This window comes from Macaca nemestrina, chromosome 5 (assembly GCF_043159975.1).
Source record: "Macaca nemestrina isolate mMacNem1 chromosome 5, mMacNem.hap1, whole genome shotgun sequence".
Lineage (NCBI taxonomy): Eukaryota > Metazoa > Chordata > Mammalia > Primates > Cercopithecidae > Macaca > Macaca nemestrina.
Genome location: NC_092129.1, coordinates 148,315,091 through 148,335,005, shown reverse-complemented (window position 1 = coordinate 148,335,005; position 19,915 = coordinate 148,315,091). Strand labels below are relative to the sequence as shown.

Sequence of the window (19,915 nt, the reverse complement as noted above, 5' to 3'; positions counted from 1 at the left end):
GGCCAAGACAATTTGGACAGGGAGCAACCAAATCACAAAATTGCCACCTGAGGAATGTAAGGGTGGAGAGGGCACCCCCCAGGACTGCCTTGGTAATGGGCGTCTATGAGGCAGTAGCTCGGGGGTGGGCACTCCAGGCCTGTGTCAGCTCGGGATTTCCCTTCTCCCCCGAGGACCCCCTTGTTCCCTGGCCCTCGGGCCTCTCTGACCGTTGCTTATTTGGGCTGTGGCAGAGGAGGCCAGCACTCTGTTCCAAACATCAGCCCTGTGGGCTTCCTCCAGGGGCTGCACCGAGGGACTGTGCCTCTCTTGGCAGAACTTCAGGAATATTTGTGTGAATTTTGGACATGAAATAGTATGTGAAACATAGGCAAATGAGCATGTCCAGGCCGGGCGTGGTGGCTCATGCCTGTAATTCCAGCACTTTGGGAGGCCAAAGCAGGAGGATTGCTTGAGCCCAGGAGTTCAAGACCAACCTGGGCAACATAGGGAGATGCTGTCTCTATTAAGAAAAGAAAAGAGAAGAGAAGAGAAAAGAAAGAAGAGAAAGAAAGAAAGAGAGAGAGAGAGAGAGAGAGAAAGAAGAAAGAAAGAAAGAAAGAAAGAAAGAAAGAAAGAAAGAAAGAAAGAAAGAAAGAAAGAAAGAAAGAAAGAAAGAGAAAGAAAGAAAGAAAGAGAATCATGTCCATCTCACTGTGGGTGTGGCCTGCTGGGGTATTGTGGTCTGCAGGGAACAGGCACTCCCTGCAACAGCTGGGGGACCAGGGGCACAGAAAGATGAGGACCCCTGAGGGCTCTGGCCATCTCATCTTTACTGCAAGCTCAAGTCCGATTTCCATCACACTTTCTCCTCTCCAGATGGTTACTTTTTTTCTAATTTGATCATTTTGTTTGTATTTATGAGCTAGACTTCTACGAAGAACTATTCCTCTTCACCTATTTTGTTATTCTGAAACATGGTGCATACTGAAGGATAAAGGCTCCATTCCTTCCCTTCATCCTTTTTTTGGTTTGCTTTTTGAGACAGGGTCTTACTCTGTTGCCCAGGCTGGAAAGCAGTGGCATGATCTTAGCTTACCACAGCCTCAACCTCCTGGGCTTCAGCGATCCTCACAATTCAGCCTCCACAGTAGCTGGGACTGCAGCTCTGTGCCACCAAGCCTGGCTATTTTTTTTTGTAGAGACAGGGTCTCCCCATGTTGCCCAGGCTGGTCTTGAACTCCTGGGCCCAAGTAATCCTCCCGCCTCAGCCTCCCAAAGTGCTAGGATTGCAGGCATGAGCCACCAAGCCCGGCCCCTTTATCCTTTTTTTTTTTTGAAACAAAGTCTCGCTCTGTCGCCCAGGTTGGAGTGCAGTGGTGTGATCTTGGCTCATTGCAACCTCTGGCTCCCGGGTTCCAGTGATTCTCCTACCTCAGCCTCCCGAGTAGCTGGGACTACAGGTGCATGCCACTGTGCCTGGATAATTTTTTGTGTTTTTAGTAGAGACGGGGTTTCACTATATTGGCCACGATGGTCTTGAACTCTTGACCTTGTGATCCACCTACCTCAGGCTCCCAAAGTGCTGGGATTACAGGCGTGAGCCACCACGCTGAGCCTATTTATCTTTTTTTTTTTTTTTTTTTTTTTTGAGATGGAGTCTAGCTCTGTCACCCAGGCTGGAGTGCAGTGGCACCATCTCAGCTCACTGCAACATCCACCTCCCGGGTTCAAGTGATTCTCCTGGCTCAGGCTCCTGAGTAGCTGATTGCAGGCACGCGCCACCACTCCTGGCTAATTTTTGTGTGTTTAGTAAAGATGGAGTTTCATATGTTGGTCAGGCTGGTCTCGAACTCCTGACCTTGTGATCGGCCTTCCCCTTGGCCTCCCAAAGTGCTGGAATTACAGGTGTCAGTCACTGCACTCAGCCTATTTATCCATTTTTAAAGAAATGAGTTGGTGCTATAGCAACTTCCAATGGTGACCAATGAATATTTTTTTCTTTTTTAAAATATAAACATATATAAAATAGGTTGTACATTTGTCTTAGTCTTTTTTGTGTTGCTATAACAGAATACCTGAGCCTGGGTAATTTAAAAGGACAAGGAGCTTATTTGGCTCACAGTTCTGGAGGCTGAGAAGTCCAAGCAGCATGGCGTCGGGTCTGCGTGGCTTCTGGTGAGGACCACCTGGCTGCATTCTAATATGACAGGAGCAGGTGCCAGAGCGACAGTGGGCAAATGCAAAAGAGACACAGACGAGAGGCTAGGCTCACTTTATAACAGCGTGCTCTCATGGGAACTAATCCGTTCCCACAGCGCTCCCGCAAGGTGGCATTAATCTAGTCCTGAGGACAGTGCCCTGTAATCCAAATGCCTCTCACTAGGCCCTGCCTCCCAACACAGCCACATTGGGAATCAAATTTCAACATGTGTTTTGGAGGGGACACACTCAAACCACAGCAACATTTTAACAAATTTAATATAAAGCCAGTGTCTCCATCATGTAGGTAAAACAAATCCGAACATTGCCACAGCACCAAAGGACCCCCTCAGACCCTTTCCCATCACAAGCCCCTGCCTCCCCAATTGGAACCCGCCATTCTAGATCGTTAGGGTTATTCACTGCTTTGTTTTTGGTTTATCACCTAAGTATGCATCCAAAACCAAAGAGTTCTGTTTCTTTTTGAATTTTCTGATTTTTCTTTCTTTCTTTCTTTTTTGAAACAGAGTCTTGCTCAGGCTGGAGCACAGTAGCGTGATCTTGGCCCATTTAGGCTCAAGCTCCTGGGCTCAAGCAATCCTCCCACCTCAGCCTTCTGAGAAGCTGGTGCCACAGGAGTGCACCACCATGCCCAGCTGTCTTTTTAATTTATTTTCTTTTTTTTTTTTTTAGAGAAATGGGGATTCCCTCTGTTGCCCAGGCTGGCCTTGAACTCCTGGGCTCAAGTGATCATCCTGCTTCGGCCTCTCAAAGTGCTGGGATTATAGGCATGAGCCACCACACTTGGTCTTTTTAAATTTTAAGTAATGAATTATGTATTTCATTAAAGTCTGTTCTTTTTAATTTTATTTTTAATTTTATTATTATTATTATTACTTTTTGAGACAGAGTCTTGCTCTGTCACCCAGGCTGGAGTGCAGTGGCACAATCTCAGCTCACTGAAACCTCCGCCTCCTGGGCCCAAGTGATTCTCTTGCCTCAGCCTCTATAGTAGCTGGGACCACAGGCACATGCCACCACGCCCAGCTAATTTTTATATTTTTAATGGAGATGGGGTTTCACCATGTTGGCCAGGCTGGTCTCGAACTCCTGACCTCAGGTGATTCACCCACTTCGGCCTCCCAAAGTGCTGGGATTACAGGCATGAGCCTCCACTCCTGGAATCTAAAGTTTGTTCTTTTTTTAAACTAACATTTTCTTTTTACCAGGCATCTGGGTTGTTATTTGTAGCATCAGTCCTTTCATTTTCTTTTCTTTTCTTTTTTTTTTTTTGAGAAAGGATCTCACCCTGTCACCCAGGCTGGAGTGTAGTGGTGCCATCACGGCTCAGTGTAACCTCTGCCTCCCGGGCTCAAAACCTCTGCCACCTCAGCCTCTCAAGTGGCTGAGACCACAGGTGTGCACCACCACACCCAGGTAATTTTAAACTTTTTTTGTAGAGATGGGACTCTCCCTATGTTGCCCAGGCTGGTCTTCAACTCCTGGGCTCAAGCAATCTGCCCATCTCGGCCTCCCAAAGTGCTGGGATTACAGGCATGAGCCACTGTACCTGGCATCTCATTTTTCCTTATATATAATAGTTTCTAATATGTGAATAAACCATGATATACTTGTCTAGTCTGTTTACAGACATCAGGGTTTTTTTCTGATTTCTGTCTACTAGGAAAAGTTCTGCTGGCTTCCATGAAGGCATAAAATAAAAAGTACTTAAAAAAAAATTTCTGCTGTATACATATCCCCAGGTAAACATATGCATGCAGCTCTTCAGGGTTTATGCAAAGGAATGGAATCACTAGGTCATGGGGTATGCGATCTTCAACCTTATAGATAATGTGAAACTGTTTTCCAGAGTGCTTGTACCAAATCACACCTACACAAAGCAGTGTGTGCAGAATCCAGTGGCCCACATTCTTGCAGATATGTGGTTACTTGCAGCCTTTTTTTCTTTTTTTTTTTGGAATTTGGTTTTCATTATCATTATGGATTTTTATAAATTTGATGTATTTTAGCACTTGCACTCATTATTCTCAGTAATGCTCAAATTGTCTCATCTTTGGCCAGTGGGAACTTCTTCAAGTGGACTCTGACATCATTTTCTTTCTTTCTTTTCTTTGTTTTTAGACAAGTTCTCACTCTGTTGCCCAGGCTGGAGTGCAGTGGTGTCATCTCAGCTCACTGCAACCTCCACCTCCCTGGGTTCAAGTGATTCTTCTGCCTCAGCCCCCCGAGTAGCTGGGGCTGCAGGTGTGCGTCACCATGCCTGGCTAATTTTTGGATCTTCAGTATCTTTAGATGGGATTTCACCATGTTGGCCAGGGTGGTCTCAAACTCCTGATCTCAAATGATCCAGCCACCTTGGCTTCCCAAAGTGCTGGGATTACATGCGCAAGCCACCGCGCCCGGCTTCTGACATCCTTTTCATATGTTAACACCAGTCTTTGGAAATGCCCGTGCTTTCTGGTGTGAAGATGTTCCATGTTCCTCAGAGCTGGACTCAGCCAGCTCTCCAAGGAGCTGTGGATCTTTTATATAAACATATTTTTTTATTGAAATATGATTCATATACTATAATATTTACCCTTTTCAAATGTACACTTCAGTGGCTTTTAGTATATTTACAAAGTTGGGTAACCACTATCTAATTCCAGAATGTTCCATAACTCCAAACAAAAACTCCATATCCATTAACAGCTACTTCCTAATTCCCCCTCCCTCAGCTCTGGAAACCACCAAACAACTTTCTGTCTCTATAAATTTGCTTATTCTGGAAGATTCACATAAATTGAATCATATGAGCCTTTTGTCACTGGCTTCTTTTTTTGTTTGTTTGTTTGTTTGTTTTGAGACGGAATTTCGCTCTTGTTGCCCAGGCTCGAGTGCAATGGTGTGATCTCGGCTCACCGCAAGCTCTGCCTCCTGGATTCAAGCGATTCTCCTGCCTCAGCCTCCCGAGTAACTGGGATTACAGGCATGCACCACCACACCTGGCCAATTTTGTATTTTTAGTAGAGATGGGGTTTCTCCAGGTTGGTCAGGATGGTCTTGAACTCCTGACCTCAGGTGATCTGCCCACCTTGGCCTCCCAAAATGCTGGGGTTACAGGCGTGAGCCACCACACCTGGCCTATGTTTTTGTGTTTTTGAGAAGGAGTCTTGCTCTGTTGCCCAGGCTGGAGTGCAGTGGCATAATCTCAGCTCACTGCCATCTCTCCACCTCCCGGGTTCAAGAGATTCTCCTGCCTCAGCCTCCCAAGTAGCTGGGATTACAGGCACGTGCCACCCTGCCTGGCTAATTTTTGTATTTTTAGTAGACATGGGATTTCACCATGTTGGGCAGGCTAGTCTTAAACTCCTGACCTCAGCTGATCTGCCTGCCTCGGCCTCTCAAAGTGCTGGGATTGCAGGCGTGAGCCACCGCGCACGGCCTTGGTTTCTTTCACTTAGTATAATGTTTCTAAGGGTCACCCCTCTTTGTAGCGTGCAACTACTGCGTTCCTTTTCATGGTTGATTCATATTGCCTTGTGTGAATATACTACGTTTTGTTTATCCGTTCATCCATTGATGGACATTTGAGTTGTTTCCACTTTTTGGTTTTTATGAATAATGCATCTAAGAGCATTTATATGCGTGTTTTTCTGTGAACATGTGTTTTCATTTCTCTTGGATATATACCTAGGAGTAGAATTGCTGGGTCGTATGGTAACTATGTTTTTGTTTTTTTTTTTTGTTTTTTTTTTTTTGTTTTTTTTTTTTTGTTTGTTTGTTTTTGAGACGGGGTCTTGCTCTGTCCCCCAGGCTGGAGTGCAGTGGCCGGATCTCAGCTCACTGCAAGCTCCGCCTCCCGGGTTCATGCCATTCTCCTGCCTCAGCCTCCTGAGTAGCTGGGACTACAGGCGCCCGCCACCGCGCCCGGCTAATTTTTTGTATTTTTAGTAGAGACGGGGTTTCACTGTGGTCTCGATCTCCTGACCTTGTGATCCGCTCGCCTCGGCCTTCCAAAGTGCTGGGATTACAGGCTTGAGCCACCGCGCCCGGCCTTTTGTTTTTTTTGTTTGAGATGGAGTCTCACTCTGTTGCCCAGGCTGGAGTGCAATGTCATGATATCGGCTCACTGCAACCTTCTCTTGCCTCCTGGGTTCAATTAATTCTCCTTACCTCAGCCTCCTGAGTAGCTGGGATTACATGTGCCTGCCACCACGCCCGGCTAATTTTTGTATTTTTTAGTAGATACAGGGTTTCGCCATGTTGGCCAGGCTGGTCTTGAACTCCTGACCTCAGGTGGTCTGCCCACTTTGGCCTCCCACTCCCACAGTGCTGGGATTACAGTTGTGAGCCACAGTGCCTGGCCAACTCCATGTTTAACCTTTTTTTTTTTTTTTTTTTTTTTGAGACAGGGTCTCACTCTTGTTGCCCAGGCTGGAGTGCAGTGGCACAATCATGGCTCCCTGCAGCCTCGACTTCCTGGGTTCAAGGGATCCTCCCACCTCAGCCTTCCAAGTAGCTGGGACTACAGGTGTAAGCAACCACACCTGGCTAATGTTTTGTATTTTCAGTAGATACGGAGTTTTGCCATGTTATCCAGGCTGATCTCGAACTCCTGGGCTCAAGTGATCTGCCCACCTTGGCCTCCCAAAGTGCTGGGATTACAGGCGTGAGCCACCATGCCCGACCCAGACTTTTTGAATTCTAGAAGTCAACCTAAGGTCCCATCCAAGAGCCTCTGAAGCTCTGGACAAAGGGCCCTGGGCTGTAGGACCAACCTTGCTCAGCCCCTTCATCTTGCAGTAATGCTGCAGGACAGAGGAGGGGAGTGGCTTGCGCAGGGCCACATAGCCTGTGGGCACCAGAGTTGGGTCGCAGTTTAGTTCCTACTGCTCCTCTAGGGGTCCTCACCCCAGCTGGGCACACGTGCTCCAAATCTCCAAATTCCACTGCTCCCTTTACGTGGGTTCTGGCGCCCTGCTCTGTGGCTCTTAGCCACAGTCTTTCTCCTTCAAGGACTTTTTTTCTTTTTTTTTTTTTTGAGACAGAGCTTTACTCCTGTTGCCCAGTCTAGAGTGCAATGGTGTGATCTCGGCTCACTGCAACCTCCGCCTCCCGGGTTCAAGCGATTCTCCTGCCTCAGCCTCCCGAGTAGCTGAGATTACAGGCATGTGCCACCATGCCAGGCTAATTTTTAATTTTTAGTAGAGACGGGGTTTCTCCATTTTGGTCAGGCTGGTCTCGAACTCTCAACCTCAGGTGATCCACCTGCCTCGGCCTCCCAAAGTGTTGGGATTACAGGCGTGAGCCACCACGCTCAGCCCCTTCAAGGACTTTATGGGCTGCCCCAGCTGAGAGAGGGGACTTGTCATCCTAGTGTGAGCTCCTATGGCACCCAGGAGGTGGGAGGTAGCACCTGGACAGATTGTCCGTGGTCAAATTTGGTAAATTTACTTTTAGGTTCAACCCAAGTAAAGGGTGCTCTTCAGTGTAGGCCTCATCAGGGCCTTTTTTTTTTTGAGATGAAGTCTTGCTCTGTCGCCCAGGCTAGAGTGCAGTGGCACATTCTCGCCTCACTGCAAGCTCTGCCTCCCTGGTTCAAGCGATTCTCCTGCTTCAGCCTCCTGAGTAGCTGGGATAATAGGCACCTGCCACCGTGCCTGGCTAATTTTTGTATTTTTAGTAGAGATGGGGTTTCACCATCTTGGTCTGGCTGACCTCGAACTCCTGACCTCGTGATCCACCCGCCTCAGCCTCCCAAAGTGTTGGGATTACAGGCGTGAGCCACTGTGCCCGGCCCATCAGGGCCTTTATCATGCTGCTGTGTCCTGTGAATGTCAAGACATTTCATTGCCAACATTTAGAAGCAATCAAGATGTCCTTCAGTAGGCGAATGGTTATATAAACTGTGGCACATCCTGGCAATGGAATATTATTCAGTGTTCAAAATAAATGAGCTATCAAGCCATGAAAAGACAAGGAGGAACCTTAAATACGTTTTACTAAGTGAAAGAAGCCAACCTGAAAAGGCCACATACTGTGTGATTCCAACTAGGTGACATTCTGGAAAAGGAAAAACTATGGAGATAGTGAAAAGATCAGTGGTTATCAGAGATTGGGGTGGGGCAGGGAGAGATAAATAGGTAGAAAGCACAGAGGATTTTTAGGGCAGGGCAACTTTTCTGTATGATACTACAATGGTAGTTACCTGTCATCAACCTATAGTCAAACCTATAGAATACACACCACCAAGAGTGAACCCTAATGTAAACTATGGACTCTGGGTGATAATGATGTGTCAGTGTAGGTTCATCAGTCCTAACAAATGTACCACATAGATGCACGGTATGGACAGTAAGGGTGGCTACTGTGTGGGTGGGAGGGGGTGTATGGGAACTCTCTGTACTTTCTAGTCAATTTTTCTGTGAGCCTAAAACTGCTCTAAAAAATAAAATCTATTAATTAAAAAATATATATATCCACATACACACACAAATATATTAGGAAGTGACAAGTGTTACAAAGGAAAAATAAGGCAGGGTGAGGGTTTAAGTAAGGGGTGTGGGGCATGGGCTGGCTGTTCTGGATGGGGCAAAAGTGGGGGTCAGGATCATGAATCAGAGACTTAACGCAAGGAAATGTGCCCTGCAGATATCAAGGGAGGAGGATCTCGGGACAGGAAGCCGCAGGTGCTAGCTCCGAGGCAGGGAAGAGGAAGCACAGGGGGTCTGGGGTGGAGTGAGGCGTGGAGAGTGGTCGTGGGGAGTGGGGGAGGATGAGTCAACAGGTTGGGGCCCGGAGGCACAGCCAACCTGTTCTCAGATGGGTGAGTCACTCGCTGGAGGGTTTCGGCAGGGGTGTGATGTGTCAAAATTATATTTGTGTTTTTATTTTTCAATTTTAAAAAAAGCCAGTCAAATTTAGCAGTGGGGGGTTGTGTATCAACTTTAGTGACATTATTTATGTTTTAAAAAGATGACTGCAGCTGCCGTCTGGCAGATAGACAGTAGGGGGCGAGGGTGGAAGCAGGGGGGCTCATTAGAAGGCCACACAGCCCTCCGGGTGGGAGAGGGGGCTGGGGCAGACCCTGGCGTCTGTGGCCGACAGGTGAGAGGTGGCTGGATTCTGCGTATATTTTGAAGGGAGAGTCAGCGGGGTGTAGGGTGAGGGAGATTCCTAAGTTCTTGGGTGAACAGTGGTGTTGTGTCCTGAGATGGCAAAGGCCAGCGTTGGGGCAGGCTGGGGGCTGTCAGATGGGGACATGGTAAGTGCCTACATCCAAGTGGGGCTGTTGAGGAGGTGGGTGGATGTGTGAGGCTGGAGTTCAGGGAGATCTAAGGCCCCTGCTCTGATGAGATCCCAGAGGGAGTAGACATGAGTGGAGAAGAGAAGAGGCCCCAGGCCTGAGTCCTGGCCCTGTGAGGGCCCACCCAGGGAGACGGAGGTGCGACACAGAGTGGGAGTGTGGTGTCTGAGGAGCCCGGAGGCATGGGTGCCAGGGTGGACAGCGTGCTGCCAAGGAGGAGGACTGGAGACTGGCCATGGGGGTCAGCAGTGGCTGGTGAGGGCCAGAGGCCGACTGGAAAGGCTTCGGAGGGAGTGGAGGTGGAGAGGATGGGCGGGCCTTTCCAGGAGTGTCCTCTGCCACCGGAGGGAGGAGACACATGGGCCCACAACGTGGGGGGCACTGGGCGGTCTAGGGGACCCTTTTGACTTTCTCTTAAATGAGAGAAACAACAGCATGATTCTCTCTGGATGGGACAGATTCTATGTGAGGGAAAACCAATCATTCGGGAGAGGGGAGAGCACATCCCAGCCCGGCAGCAGGAGTGCCCAGCCTAAGGGGTGAGGGGTGGAGGGACAGGGGGCCTGGGAACCCAGGGGGAGGGCGGCAGGGCCTAGGGGTGGGGTGAGGTGGGTGTGGGGCCGCAGTGTCTCTAGGTGCCTCCCTTTTTCTCAGAGAAATAAGCGGCACAGCTGTCAGCTGAGAGGGAGGGAGGAGGAGGTGTTGTAAAATATTTGTCTCCAATGCAGTTCTCACAGCCACCGGGTGAAGTAGGCGCCATCACCCCCGCTCTGCAGATGAGAAAACAGGAAGGGGGCCAGGTAAGTTGCCAGCTAGGGCAGGACTGAGGTCTGAACGGGGCCTGGAGGGCATGGGGTATGGAACTGGGATTCGACTACACCCTGTCCCTCCCGCCTCCCATTCCAGTCCAGTGCTGCACCAGCAGGGAGGACACTGGGGTCCAGACAGGGAAAGTGATGTCCCAAGGCCAGACAGCGAGAAGGTGACGTTGTCATTGCTGGTCCTCTTCCTCCCTCCCCTAAGCTCTATGGGCACAACACACCTGGGCCACTCTGCTCCCACCGCTACCCTGTCAGCCGTGTAAGGCTGCCTTCCGGGGCCCTGCTCCGTGGGCTCCTCTCTCTCCTCCTGCCTTGGAGCCGCTCTGCACGTCGGGACAGCGCCTGTCTCCGCTGCCGCAGACCCCAGCCTAGGGTCTTCTGGACCCTGGCCGCACATTAGAATTTTCTGATTTAACTGGGCTGGGGCCTGGGCATTGGTATTTTTTAAATTGAGATATAGCTGGGTGTGGTGGCTCACGCCTGTAATCCCAGCACCTTGGGAGGCTGAGGCAGGCAAATTACTTGAACTCAGGAGTTTGAGACCAGTGTGGGCAACATGGCACTGGTCTGTACCCCCCGCAAAAAAAAAAAAAAATTAGCTGGGTGTGTGCGCCTGTAATCCCAGCTGCTTAGGAGGCTGAGGTGGGAGGATCAGCTAAGCCCAGGGAGGTTGAGGCTGCAGTGAGCTATGATTGTACCACTGTACTCCAGCCTGGGCGATGGAGTGAGACCCTGTCTCGATCAATCCATCAGTTAATTAATTAAAGTACAAAGTGCATGTCAGTGAACATGAGCCACTACACAGAACAGGATCCCGCATCCCAGAAGGTTCCCTCCTGCCCCTTCCCAGTTCATGTCTGCCCCTGGTAACCACTCTCCTGTCAGGACCAGGTTTGCCTGTTCTGGAACTTCATAGACATGGAATCACGTGGAATGTGCTGTTTGACGCTCAGTGCTCCATCTGTGAGAGTCCGCCGTGCTCCGGTGGGCTGAGTGGTTTGCCCTTCTCCACCACTGTGTAGTTGGCGTAGGTCTAGTCTCTGGAAAAAATAGTCTGAGCTGAAGGTTTGGATGCAGGAGGTTTGGATTCAGGAGGTTGCTGCTGGAATCAACAGGATTGAAGGATGGAGGACTGGGCTGAAGGAGAAGTCACAGTAGAGGCCTCAGCTGACCCCACATGGAGCCCTGAAGCTGGGGTGACTCTTAAACATCATATCATATTAAGGCAAGGGGCCAAGGCTTTGCACCCCCGCATTGACCAGTCACTGGTCAGTGCGGCTGGTCAGTGCAGTCACTGGTCAGTGCAGTCACTGGTCAGTGCAGGCTGTCTCTGGGGAGGAGGCATAACCTTGGACGAGGGGGCTCCCTTCAGCCCAGGGAATTGCCCAGAGAAGGACTCAGGCGTGGGCCATCAGCAGGCAACACCCCCAACAGCTGGGGTCAAAAGCGACCTCACCCTGAGGAGGTGGCAAACCTACAGCACCCACCGCAGCCTGCCCCTCGCACTACTTGGAAATCTGAGCCCTTATCATAATTAATCCCACCTGGGAACAGCTTCTTCAGAGTCCTGGTTGGTCTCTTTTCCTGGGGAAGCTAATAAGGGGAAGGTCAGTGAGACGAGCGACAGTCCTGCTGCTGCAGCAGGACTCTGGGCCACAACAGACACTTGTAATCTCCCTCCTCAGTGACCCTGACCTTGGCTAGCACCTCTGTTGGTCTAGGTGGCTTACCTTGTGAGGGGACCCGGCCCCTCATGTCTGAGGGAGTCTGAGTCTCTGACCTTCCTGCTCTTCTCAAACCATGACCATTGCCCTTGCCCATTTCCCATCAATACCAGGCAAGGGAGCACCAAGAGATGTCCCAGGGAATTGCCTGGCTGCCAATGCTATTCTTCTTCCCTGGCCCTTGCTGTACAAACAGTGTGAGGCTTTTACAGAAGGCGCCTGTGGATGATCAGGGCCAGTTATTCCTGCCAGGATGGTGACTCTGTGTTGTTGTTGTTTTTTCCCTGCTGGTTTCTTGCCACAAGGGACCTGAAGGGAAGTGGTGGTAGTTATAGCTGAAAGTTTAATCTGACTCTTGCTGTCTCTTGGTGGAACTATTTTCCCTTTGGGAACCAGGATTTCTAACCTCGCAGTGCCCAGAGTTGTCCCTGGGTGTGATGGTGAGTGGGGCTCTTCCTACTTCTACTCTGTAGTTCTTAGACGCATCTATTCTGGTCCCATTAGGGACTCAGCACCATGCAGTAGTCATTACAGTGTGCGCCGTGTTCCAGAAGACAGCTCACCACCCTTGCAGGGGATCAGCTCCAAGCTGACACCTCATCTGCATCTTTTTATTATTATTTATTTGATTGACTGGTTGGTTGATTTGTTGCCCAGGCTGGTCTTGAGTTCCTGGGCTCAAGCAATCCTCCCGCCTTGGCCTCCCAGAATGCTGGGATTACAGGCATGAGCCACCTTACCTGGCCTATTATTTTTTAAAGTGACAAGTAAAAATTGTCTGTATTGGCTGTGCACAGTGGCTCACACCCATAAACCTAATACTTTGGGAGGCCGAGGCAGGCGGATCACTTGAGCTCAGAAGTTCAAGACCAGCCTGGGCAACATGGTGAAACCCTGTCTCTACTAAAAATACAAAAATTAGCCAGGTGTGGTGGCGTGTGCCTGTAGTTCCAGCTACTTGGGGGGCTGAGGCAGGAGAATCGCTGGAGCCAGGGAGGTGGAGGTTGTAGTGAGCTGAGATGGTGCCACTGCACTCCAGCCTGAGAGTTGATAGAGTGAGAGTTTGTCTCAAAAAAAAAAAAAAAAGTATATTTTTATGGTGTGAAACATGATGTTTTGAAATTGTGGAATGGCTAAATCAAACTAATTAACATATGCATGACCTCACATACTTTTATGGTGAGAACACTTAAAATCTATTCTTGTAGCAATGCTCAACAATACAGCACATTGTCAGGAATTACAGCCACCATCCTGTACAGTAGAGCTCTTGGTCAGCTGCATCCAAGGGGCTGTTACATCACCCCATCCAGCGGCAGTGCTGGGTGGTGCTGTGTGTGGTGAGACCGGCAGGTTCGACGTCGAAAACCCACAGCCACACTTCCTTTGATGGCAGGTAGTTTCAGAGGCAGTTTCAGAGGCTTCCAAGAGCTATCATAGTAGCTCTTGCCCCACGGGCCAAAGCACCAGTGTGGGGGTTCTGCAATGTGTGTCTATTCCAATTATATACTCAGGGACCAGCGAGACCACCACTGGATGTCCTGTGGATCCACTGGACTCCCTGTGAGCCAAAGCCGGGCTGGGACTCCACTCATCACCTGCCCCCATATGCTTCCACCCTAACAGGGGGCCATGATGCCTCTTTGGGTCCCCAGACCAATGTCCATGTGGACCCTGTGTCTGACAGTCTTTGAAATGCCTGAGTACTCATCTTTCTCCCACATATGGTTACTCAAGTAAAAGGCATGTACGCCCTTCTCAGGAAGGATGATGGAATCATCATCACATGTGCTGATTCGGGGGTTGCAGGGTCCTTCCTTCTGGGGACCTGGTCTCTCCTTCAGTCAGTTGGATGTGAAACCTTCCTCAGGTCTGGAAACTTCTCAAAGGATCAGGACTTTTCATTGGGTTACTGCTGTCAACCCCCATCATCAAGCCTTGGATGTTCTCTCTTTTTTGTTTTTTTTTGGGGGACAGGGTCTCACTCTGTCACCTAGGCTGGAGTGCAGTAGTGTGATCAGGGCTCACTGATTGCAGCCTCGACCTCTGGGTTCGAGTGAGCCTCCCGCCCCAGCCTCTTGAGTAGCTGGGACCATAGGCATGCACCACCACACCTGGCTAATTTAAAAACTTTTTTTTTTTTTTTGAGACAAGGTCTCCCTGTGTTGCCCAGGCTGATCTTGAACTCCTAGGCTCAAGGGGTCCTCCCACTTAGGCCTCCCAAAGTGCCGGGATTACAGGTGTCAGCCACCACGCCCAGCCCTTGGACTCTTTTGATTGCATCGGGTGGGCAGTGTCCTTGTTGGCTGCCCATCTGGCTTGCCCTGGGACACGGAGTCGATGAACCATTTCCATGGCTTGGCGGGTCCAGCAGCTCTGACCTGGCTGCTAGCGGTGGTAACTGCCTCCACCTGAAGACTCCTGAGCCTGCGCTTCTGATGACCAGGCGCCGCCACCTGGCCTCTTTCTTCGGGATCCCGTCATCCCCGCTATTGTCAGGGCGCCCAGTTCTGTAACTGCAGCTCCAACTAGCAGGTCTTCAAAGGACATTCACCTGGGCTTCTTAGGGCTTTCCCGTTGGCCTTGGTAAATGAGGTGGCTGCCCGGCCTTCCTGCAGGAGACGGATAGTGAGTGGGTTTCTGGCCAGACACGGCAGACACCCAAGCATGCCCTCTTCTCCAGGCCTTTGGATGCTTTCTTCCGCGGCCTGACACCGCATCCCTGGTGACTTCTACTGTGGGCTTTCGTTTTCTCCAAGCAGCATGTTAAGCCCTCTTGCCAGGGTGTTAATCCTCGTATTATGGGATTGACTCTCCTTTATCCTACTTGATGTCCCACCCTGGCCTTGGGCCAGCCCTTGAGCCTATCTGCATAGTCTTCAAGCAGGGGGAGTGCTCGCCGGGGGTCACTTCCGCACCTCACTCTTTCCCAAGCAGGTTCTGCACTTGACGCAGCCAACTCATCGTGGGCTGAGCACTGAACTTCTTCTGTTTTACGCTCCACTCATAACTATGCCCTGGCCTGCTCCTCAGCTTTTTCCTCCCCTCCTGCTGCAGGAGAGGAGGATTTATTTGCTGCTAAGGAGGCCCTTGGCTTTCTCACTTGGCCTTAAATTAGTGCTGAGTCACACTCAGCCTTGCGTTGTCTTTCTTTAGTGCACGCGGGCCCCAGCACAGCCATCCCCTTCCACAGACTTTATAATTAATTACCACTCCCCCGGCCTCTCCAATTCAGGAGCTCTTGTCCCTGCAGTGCGGTCTCTTCCCTGCTACCTGCTGGGTGCCAGCTCTCCTAGCACCAGCGACAGTGGGCGACCCAGCTTCTGGGTCCCAGGGTTCAGAGGCTGCTTCCTAGAATCAGTCCTGATACCAACTGGGGTAGGTTAGGTTCTGACTTGGAGACTTGTGTGCAGGAGGGTCGCTAGGAAGTGCTCGTTGGAACACCACGTATAAAAGGAGAGGGCTGTGTGCTCCGTGGTGTAAATGCACCACATTTTCTTTAATCCACCATGTTGATTCCCTTTTTTGCTATTGTGACTAGTGTAGAGATGAACATACAAATGCATGTTCTTTTTGGTAGAATGATGTGTTTTTCTCTGGGCATATGCCCCAGTGATAGCGTTGCAGGTCAGATGGTAATTCTGTTTTCAGTTCTTTAAGAAATCTCTAAACTGCTCTCCATAGTGGCTGAACTCATTTACATTCCCACCAACAGTGTATATGTGTTCCCTTTTGTCCTCAGCCTTGCCTGCATCTGTTCTTTTTTGACCTTTATAATAGCCATTCTGACTGGTGTGAGATGGTATGTCACTGTGGAATATTATGCAACTATGAAAAAGAATAAAATCATGTCCTTTGCAGCAACATGGATGGAGCTGGAGGCCATAATTCTTTTTTTTTTTTTTTTTTTTTTTTTTTTTTTTGGGACAGAGTCTTACTCTGTTGCCCAGGCTGTAGTGCAGTGGTGCAATTTCTGCTCATTGCAACCTCCTCCTCCTGGGTTCAAGCAATTCTCCTGCCTCAGCCTCCCCAGTAGCTGTAGCTACAGGCGCGCATCACTATGCCCAGCTAATTTTTATTTACTGTTATTTATTTTGAGACAGAGTTTCGCTCTTGTTGCCCAGGCTGGAGTACAATGGCTCGATCTCAGCTCACCGCAACCTCCACCTCCTGGGTCCAAGCGATTATCCTGCCTCAGCCTCCTGAGTAGCTGGGATTACAGGCACGCGCCACCATGCCCGGCTAATTTTGTATTTTTGTAGAGATGGGGTTTTGCCATGTTGGTCAGGCTGGTCTCGAACTCCTGACCTCAAGTGATCTACCCGCCTCAGCCTCCCAAAGTGCTGGGATTACAGGCACGAGCCACTGTGCCTGGCCTGGAGGCCATAATTCTAAGTGAATTAACGCATAAACGGAAAACCAAACAGTGCATGCTCACTTATAAGTGGGAGCTAAACATTGAGCATCCAAGAATATAAACATGGGAATAGTAGATACCATGGACTTCTAGAGGAGGGAAGGAGGGAACTGTGGGTCATGAAACTACCTATTGGATACTGTGCTCACTACCTGGGTGCAATATATAGCCTTGTAACAAACCTGCACATGTACCTGTATCTAAAATAAAAGTTACAAATAAATAAAAACCACACACATGAGAAAAGAGGATAGGGAAGTGGGACAGGGCAGAGAGTGGGAGAGGGTGAGCTAAGATGCCCTTTTTTTTTTTTTTTTTTTTTTTTTGAGACGGAGTCTCGCTCTGTTGCCTAGGCTGGAGTGCAGTGGCCGGATCTCAGCTCACTGCAAGCTCCGCCTCCCGGGTTCACGCCATTCTCCTGCCTCAGCCTCCTGAGTAGCTGGGACTACAGGCGCCCGCCACCTCGCCCGGCTAGTTTTTTTTTTGTATTTCTTAATAGAGACGGGGTTTCACCGTGTTAGCCAGGATGGTTTCGATCTCCTGACCTCGTGATCCGCCCGTCTCGGCCTCCCAAAGTGCTGGGATTACAGGCTTGAGCCACCGCGCCCGGCCTAAGATGCCCTTTTAACACAGGCCTCAGTTGATCCCACATGGAGTGCTGGGGCTGGGAGGGCGCTTCAGAGTTGTCCTGAATCAAGCAAGGGATCCAGGCCTGGGTCAAGCACTTGTTGGATATGAGTTGCCCCTGGGAGGGGGCCAGCAAGAGGAGGGGAATTCTCGGAAAAGAACTCTCAGAACTGTCAGCAGTAAATACCCCCTGCAGCTGGGGGATGGAGGGTCTTCACCCTGATGCTGGGCTTTGGGGTGGCACAGGGCATAGCACTGGACACAGTGTATCTGCTTAGTCTTTCAGCTATTGGGGGACATGTGGATTTTGGGGGGCTACTATGAATATGGCTGCTGCAGGCATTCATGTGTATGTCTTTTGGTGGCCTGGGCACTCACTTCTGCTGCATGTAAGCCCAAGGGTGGAAGTGCTGGTCTAAGGGGTATGTGTGCTGAACTTCAATAGAGATTGCTGCATAGTTTTCAACATGGCTGATCCCATTTTACAATCCCACCAGCAGTGTTTGAGAGTTCTGATTACTCTGCATCCTCACCAACGCTTGATATTATCTGTCTTTTCATTTTAGTCACCCTGATGGTCCAGACATCACTGATTCTGTTGTGCAGCCTGGTGGGGAACCAATGCTCCCCAGTGGGTAGGAGGATGTGAGATATGGGGAGCCCTTGGACCACCCTCACTTGGCTACCTGATTCTAATCCCAAGGGTCTTCCAAACCAAATCCTGGCAGACACATTAAAGTATTGTGAGATCATAACATCCTCAAGTGCCCAGGCTTGTCCGGCTCCTTTCAGCATGGGATTCCAGCTGTCAGGTGTGGGAAGGGAGCAAGGGTAAGCTTTGCTGCCTGGGAGGTCAGGCTTCTGTGGACACTAGGAAGCAGCCGCTTTGACTTGCCCTGTCCAGCGTTTCATGGCCTCCAATGCACTTTTTCTCATCTTAGCTCCTTTGGTTCTCATAATATCTCTAAAGGCAGCAAGAGAATAGAATATCAGCTCTATTTGACAGAAGACAAAACCGAGGTCAGTTACTTGGGCAAAGTCACACAGAAATCAGTAAAACTGACCCTGAAACCAAGCTGTAGATTCCAAGTCCAGGACACAAAATTTAGCTACTTGTTAGTTTTATTGGCCTATCTTACCCTCCCCTTCCTTTAGAAAGCAACTCAGGCTAGCTCCTTGGCAGAGTTAACCTGCTCTGCCCAGTTCCCCAGTGCCCACCCCCATTCTTTGTTTCATGGTCTGCCCCTACCTCTTGCTCATCAATGTCCTCTTCGAAGCAGGTCATTCCCAGAGCTCGCTGTGCTTAAATGTTAGACCAGAGCTTCTCCAACCTTAATGCACACAGGTGTCTCCTGGGGACCTTTTTAAAAGATTCTGATTCAGTAGGTCTGGTGGTCCTAAAAGCCTGCATTTCTTTTCTTTGTTCTTTTTTTTTTTTTTTTTTTTTGAGACAGAGTCTCGCTCTGTCGCCCAGGCTGGAGTGCAGTGGTGCTATCGCGACCCACTGCAACCTCCGCCTCCCGGGTTCATGCCATTCTCCTGCCTCAGCCTCCCGAGTAGCTGGGACTACAGGCGCCTGCCACCATGCCCAGCTAATTTTTTTTGTATTTTTGGTAGAGACGGGGTTTCACCATGTTAGCCAGGATGGTCTTGATCTTCTGTCCTCGTGATCCGCCCGCCTCGGCCTCCCAAAGTGCTGGGATTACAGGCGTGAGCCACCACCGAGCCCGACCTCTTTTCTTTGTTCTTTTTTGAGACAGAGTCTTGCTGTGTTGCCCAGGCCTGAGTGCAGCGGTGCATTCACAGCTCACTGCAGCCTAAACCTCTTGGGCTCCAGCAATCCTCCCACCTCAGCTTCCCAAATAACTGGAACCACAGGTGTGTACCACTATGCCTGGCTAATTTTTAAATTTTTTGTAGAGACGGTGTTTGGCTGTGTTGCCCGGGCTGCTCTTGAACTCCTGGGCTCAAGCAATCCTCCTGCCTTGCCCTCCCAAAGTGCTAGGGTATGAGCCACCGAGCCTAGCCACAGTCCGCATTTCTAACAAACTCCCAGGTGATGCCAGTACTGCTGGTCCTTGGACCATACTTTGAGTATTGAGGCGTTAGATCACTCCCCCAGCTATCGGCTGTATAGGCAGGCTTTTATGCTGTGCTCATCCTCTCCCTCAGAGCTCCAGCAAACACTGGTTAGTTGCTGTCTGAACTCTGGCACTAGTGCTAGTTACTGTAAGTCCAAGCCTCTCTCTGGTTTTCCCATTACGGTATTTACCATTCAAGTCATTTGGCTCAGTTCAAGGCGCCTCACTCTTAACACCTCTCTCAGAAGCACCTCTATTCCCTCCCTCTTCCGGCTCTCTTCTCTTTCCTCCTCCATCAACACTCCTAATTCTTATCCTCTCCTCCCCCAAAATGGGCAGGATCTCAGCTAGGCATTAGGCAAAAAGCTAGCTGAGTGAGCTTATTTATACTAAAGTGTGAATGACTCACATCTCTTCCCTTAACTCTCTCAGTGGTTATTTAGATGTGCAAAAGAAGGAGCTTTTGGTTGTTGGAGATGGTGACAGTGAGGGAAAGAACAAGAAATATTCAGGAATTCTTTCCTTTATCACCTAACATTTCCCATATATGGGCTAATGATTGAAATCACATGAAGGAACTTTATAAGTGAAAACCAAAACAGGGACACTTGGATTTTACCCTAGATCAGCAGAATCAGAATCTCCAACGTGGGGATCAGGAATATGTTTTTTTTTTTTTCCAGACGGAGTCTCGCTCTGTCACCTAGGCTGGAGTGCAATGGCACGATCTTGCCTCTCTGCGGCCTCCACCTCCT

General features: G+C 49.7%; 1 protein-coding gene across 2 annotated transcripts in view; it reads left to right on the top strand.

Moving 5' to 3' along the window:
• The window catches only part of LOC105474482 (protein kinase C and casein kinase substrate in neurons 1), a 68,397-nt gene that overhangs the window by 10,882 nt on the left and 37,600 nt on the right, over positions 1 to 19,915 (top strand). The window contains exon 2 of one of the 2 annotated variants that reach the window (XM_011729162.3): positions 10,219 to 10,290. The exons of the other annotated variant lie outside the window; for it this stretch is intronic. The gene's annotated coding sequence lies outside the window, so the exon portion shown is untranslated. The remainder of the gene's footprint in view (positions 1 to 10,218; positions 10,291 to 19,915) is intronic. 2 annotated transcript variants of the gene reach the window in all.